We start from the raw sequence: 6,083 nt of genomic DNA, 5'->3' as shown, positions 1-6,083 counted from the left end.
TGAAATGGTGGGGTGATGACGAGCTAACCAGGGAAGGCCTAGTACCACGGGAAACGCAGGAGAGTCAATGAGGAAGAGACTGATTCTCTCCTCGTGACCCSCCTGCGTCACCATGCMCAGGGGAATGGTAACCTCTCTAATCAACCYAACCCRGACTCATTAGATCATAATCYWATGAGCACAACACTATTATTCATTGCTTCCACACAAAATGCAAATGCTMAGCACATTTTTGCAAAACAGTAAACACAACTCACTACAAAAGRCGSAAAACATTTGGTGACAGCYGATACAAATTACTCCCATGAATGTGAACTTCTTCTGCATGCGTGCACACTTTACACAATTGTTCACTGAGCAATCAGTCCTTATTCATGGATTAAAGAGGTCACTCACCTCTGAGTTGCTATTTGCAAGAATGGACCGCGTAAGAGGCCGAGGGCAAGGAGAAGGAGAGGTAGAGGGGTTCAGATGTGTGGAGGTGGAAAGTTTATGATTACCGTCCACATGACCAGATGTCCCTCCTAGAGACAATGAATGTCAGTTGTATGGAAATCACTGCAGAGGACTGCCAAGCGTGGATGTGCCATGCAAGGATATGTTTTCCTCGCTGCATTGCAAGGGAAAACATCCAGTGTGATGTTGATGAAAACATGTGGCCTAATTGACAAGAATGAATAGACTGAATGTAGTGTATACTGTATTGGTGTCGCCTTTTTTAACATTTCTTTGTTTTTGCAGTGATTTGTTAGCTTGGTGTATTTTATTTGTATTTTCTATATATACTGTACAGCATCACTGAATATTGTAAAGAACAACATGGAAAAAGGTGAAATAAAGCCTTTTGTTTCTGGATATTCATGTGCTTGAGTGACATTCTTTCTGCATCGGTCATCTTTTGTCAAATTATTTTAAGAAAAAAGAATACAACCCATGCTGTTGTATGTTTAGTTGTCTTTTATGGTGCATACTATAATTATAGTATCAACAAATGGCACAGAAATATAAATGTTTGGGTATATTGATAGTTGTAGTTAGTATTTATTGTGCCATTTGAAATAACTTTTCAAAAAACGTTTCATTAGATAACAAGTTGTATGTTTTGATGGAGGTAGTTGATTTTATGTCATGTGTTTACTGCATTTGAAATGTGTCATTTTGGCCGACGTGTTTCAGTTTGGGTCTACATGTTAATTGTTTAGAAAAAGTTAATTCAGTTTTGACACATTTTCTCAAGAAATCGAGAAACTRTARTTTGCTACATTGCTATGTTATTAGAGAAGAACTATGATATTTAAATCCATGCGTTGATATTAAGTCTCTCTTTCTCTCCACAGTACTCTGCTCAGCNGGAAGGCCTAGTACCACGGGAAACGCAGGAGAGTCAGTGAGGAAGAGACTGATTCTCTCTTCGTGACCCCCCTGCGTCACCATGCCCAGGGGAATGGTAACCTCTCTAATCAACCCAACCCAGACTCATTAGATCATAATCTAATGAGCACAACACTATTATTCATTGCTTCCACACAAAATGCAAATGATCAGCACATTTTTGCAAAACAGTAAACACAACTCACTACAAAAGACGCAAAACATTTGGTGACAGCCGATACAAATTACTCCCATGTATGTGAACTTCTTCTGCATGCGTGCACACTTTACACAGTTGTTCACTGAGCAACCAGTCCTTATTCATGGATTAAAGAGGTCACTCACCTCTGAGTTGCTATTTGCAAGAATGTACCAAGTAAGAGGCCGATGGCAAGGAGAAAGGAGAGGTAGAGGGGCCCATAGAGGAAGAGTGGTTCAGATGTGTGGAGGTGGAAAGTTTATGATTACCGTCCACATGACCAGATGTCTCTCCAAGAGACAATGAATGTCAGTTGTATGGAAATCACTGCAGAGGACTGCCAAGCGTGGATGTGCCATGCAAGGAGATGTTTTCCTCGCTGCATTGCAAGGGAAAACATTCAGGGTGAGGTTGATGAAAGCATATGGCCTGATTGACAAGAACGAATGGACTGAATGTAGTGTATACTGTATTGGTGTGGCCTTTTTTACATTTCTTTGTTCTTGCAGTGATTTGTTAGCTTGGTGTATTTTATTTGTATTCTCTGTATATACTGTACAGCATCACTGAATATTGTAAAGGACAACATGGAAAAAGGTGAAATAAAGCCTTATGTTTCTGGATATTCATGTGCTTGAGTGACATTCTTTCTGCATCGGTCATCTTTGGTCAAATTATTTCAGGAAAAAAGAATACAGCCCATGCTGTTGTATGTTTAGTTGTCTTTTATGGTGCATACTATAATTATAGTATCAACAAATGGCACAGAAATATAAAAGAGGGTTAACTATGTTTGGGTATATTGATAGTTGTAGTTAGTATATATTGAGCCATTTGAAATAATTTTTCAAAAAACTTTTCATTAGTTAACAAGTTGTATGTTTTGATGGAGGTAGTTGATTTTATGTCATGTGTTTAATGTTTTGAGACATACTGCATTTGAAATGTGTCATTTTGGCCGACGTGTTTCAGTTTGGGTCTACATGTTAATTGTTTAGAAAAAGTTAATTCAGTTTGGACATATTTTCTCAAGAAATCAAGAAACTGTAATTTACTACATTGCTATGTTATTAGAGAAGAACTATGATATTTAAATCCATGCGTTGATATTAAGTCTCTCTTTCTCTCCACAGTACTCTGCTCAGCACAGCATTCAGCCCAACCTGAGACTTGGCAGGTGAAAGGCATCGTGGGAAAGTCTCTCTCATTTCCAGAGAAGGTGTTGAAGTCTGGCAGTTTACTTTATGGAGACCTTGGCAACATTGCACAGGTGTACCCTGTTAAACAAAGTAATACCAACCTTGTGAAGAGATTTAAAAACCGCCTTCACTGGAACAATGTTACTGGAGTCTTCACTTTGTTAAACCTACAATTTCTCCTCTTCTTAAGAATAGATTGCAAGTCCAACAAGTCCTGAAGCAACCAAACGCAGATTACGCAATAATAAGAGAATCGAGTCCTCTCATTCATCTCTACATCTAAGTAAAAAGAGAGAAAAAATATTTTATAAACATTGGGATTCATAAAATGAGCTCTACATACTTATTGCTTCATATACAAGTTGGTATTGTCTGGATACTGCAATGTTAACTATGCTACTGTACATTTTTACCTTGCCACCTTGGAGGGTCACTCTCTATACAGGAGTGGAACAACAGCATTCTCCTTGCTGACTGGGTTGGCAGCCTACATCTGTAAGAGTCTCTGGTCTGACTACCTATATGGAGTAGATGATGTGAGGTATCAGGCGCTGCGCGTCGTGTTGAGTCTCCTCTCCCTCGGACCAGGACAAGGTCACATCTCTCCCGTTCTCCACAGAACACACCACACGTACAGGAAGCTGCTTCATGGACTGTCACTTGAGGTTTGGACAGAACTGGAAGACAAATAATGAAATACATGGGAATTGGTGAAATGGTACTTTGGCAAAGAGCAGTTGCTACATCCATTTTTGACTTATACATTAATGATTTGCAGCCATTATTATTCTTGAAGAATATAACTTAAAAAGTTGAAGTCAGAATATTACATAAAGCTTAGCCAAATACATTTCTACTCAGTCTTTCACAATTTCTGAGATTTAATCCAAATAAAAATTCCCTGTCAGTGAGTCAGGTTTTGTAGGCCTCCTTGCTCGCACACGCTTTTTCAGTTCTTGCCCACCAAATGTTCTATAGGATTGAGGTCAGACGTTTGATGGGCCACTCCAATACTTGACTTTGTTGTCCTTAAGCCATTTTGCCACAACTTTGGAAGTATGTGTGGGGTCATTGTCCATTTGGAACGCATTTTGCGACCAAAGCTTCAAGTTCCTGACTGATGTATTGAAGATGTTGCTTCAATATATCCACATAGTTTTCCTGCTTCATGATTGCCATCTATTTTGTGAAGTGCACCAGTCCCTCTGCAGCAAAGCACCCCACAACATGATGCTGCCACCCGTGCTTAACGGTGTGGGATGGTGTTCTTTGGCTTGCAAGCTCCCCCTTTCCTCCAAACATAACCATGGTCATTATGGCCAACAAGTTTTCTATTTTGTTTCATCAAATCAAGGCGATTTCTCCAAAAGTATGATCTTTGTCCCCAGTGCAGTTGCAAACCATTTTCTGGCTTTTTTTTCTGCTTTTAGCTTTTTCCTTGCTGGGCCTTTCATGTTATGTCGATTAAGGACTCGTTTTACTGTGGATATAGATACTTTTGTACCTGTTTCCTCTAGCATCTCCCAAGGTCTTTGCTGTTGTTCTGGATATTGCACTTTGTTCACAAAGTACCCTATGGTGAAGCTCTGCGTACTATTGTTGATGAGAGATGAATGTGGTACTTCAGGCATTTGGGAAATTGCGTCCAGGATGAACAGACTTGTGGAGTCTACAATTATTTTTCTGAAGTCTTTGAGCTGATTATGATTTCCCATGATAGTCAAGCAAAGAGGCACTGCGTTTGAAGTAGGCTTTGAAATACATCACAGGTACAACCTCCAATGACTCATCATGATTGTCGAATAGCGTTTCAGAGCTTCTAAAGCCATGAATCATTTTCTGGAATGTTCCAAGCTTTTAAATGCACAGTCAACTTAGTGTATGTAAACTTCTGATCCACTGGAATTGTGATAACAGTGACAATTATAAGTGAAATAATTCTGCTCACAAAGTAGATATCCTTACCGGACTTGCCAAAAACTATAGTTTGTTAAAACGTTTTATGGCTGTGCAGCAGTAGTTGGAGCTAGTGTGGATGAAAGGTGCAGCACGAGGTGCCCAGAGTAAACGGCCTGCTCTATGGTCATAGTTGCTAGTATATGCATATTAATTAGTATTGAGATAGGAATAACACTCTTGGAAGTTTCTAAACTGTCGTTGAAATCATTGCTGTGAGTATAACAGGAACTCATATGCAGGAAATACCTGAGAACTTTCCACTTCTGTTTGGATTTTTTTCTGTGGGTGCAGATTATTCAAACCAAGCCATGAATTACAGCGAAGAGTTTTCCACTTCTCTATCGGCTTCCACTAGGATGTCAACAGTCAATAGAACTATTGTCTATGACCTAATATAGTAAGGGGGAACGAATTATACCAAGCACCTATCAGTTGGTACGCATTGAAGAGGCGCGTTCCACGTGGGGAGCTCCGTTTCATCGGTCAACTGAAGTCAATGTATTCTCCGTTGGAAGCTTATTCATAGATGTATGTTAAACAACCGATTCTAAAGATTGGATTCAGTACATTCGTTTGACAATGTTCTACTGGACGTAACGGAACCCTTTGGACATTTCTCACGTTATAGTGCGCGTCTTTTGATATTTGGGTTGGCGATTTGGTAAAACGTTTGGTTTATTTTTCGTAAAGTTTTTTTTGTTGAAATCTGATCACAGCGTTGCATTATTAAGGCAGAGGTGTGTATATCTATAATTCCATGTGTAAACTTGTATTATCGATCTACAATTTATTGATGAGTATCGTTTTCTTTTTCTTATTTTTGTTGTTAATGTTTGAAACGATGTGGCTATGCAAAAATAGTCTTTCGCTGGTAAAAGCATATATGAAATCGGGACACTTGGGTGGCGATTAAACAACAAGATTACCTTTAAAACTTATATTAAAACACATGTATGTTTGAGGAATTGTAATTATGAGCATTTCTGCTTTTTGAATTTGGCGCCACTGCCACTTCACTTCGCTGTTGTCATATCATCCCGGGTAGCGGGATGGCAGCCATAAGACAAGAATCTTGTGAGGTTGAAAAACACAGTTTTAATGACTCCAATCCCTAGTGTATGTAAACTTCCAACTTCAAACTGTAAAATGCCTCTATGACTTAGGTCCCCGTCAGAAAACCCATCAGCTGTTTTACTCCAGTTGTTTGTAAACAAAGAAATTATAAACAAAACACTTTATAGTGCAAAAAACAGCGCTCTGGATAAGAGCGTCTGCTAAATGACTAAAAATTGTAAAAATGTAAAAAATGTTTACAACTATAATTGTTATACAATGGTTGCATCAGTCCTTGCATG

The sequence above is a fragment of the Salvelinus sp. IW2-2015 genome, unplaced genomic scaffold (assembly GCF_002910315.2).
Source record: "Salvelinus sp. IW2-2015 unplaced genomic scaffold, ASM291031v2 Un_scaffold2235, whole genome shotgun sequence".
NCBI classification, from domain to species: Eukaryota; Metazoa; Chordata; class Actinopteri; order Salmoniformes; family Salmonidae; genus Salvelinus; species Salvelinus sp. IW2-2015.
This window is presented reverse-complemented; position numbering follows the sequence as displayed.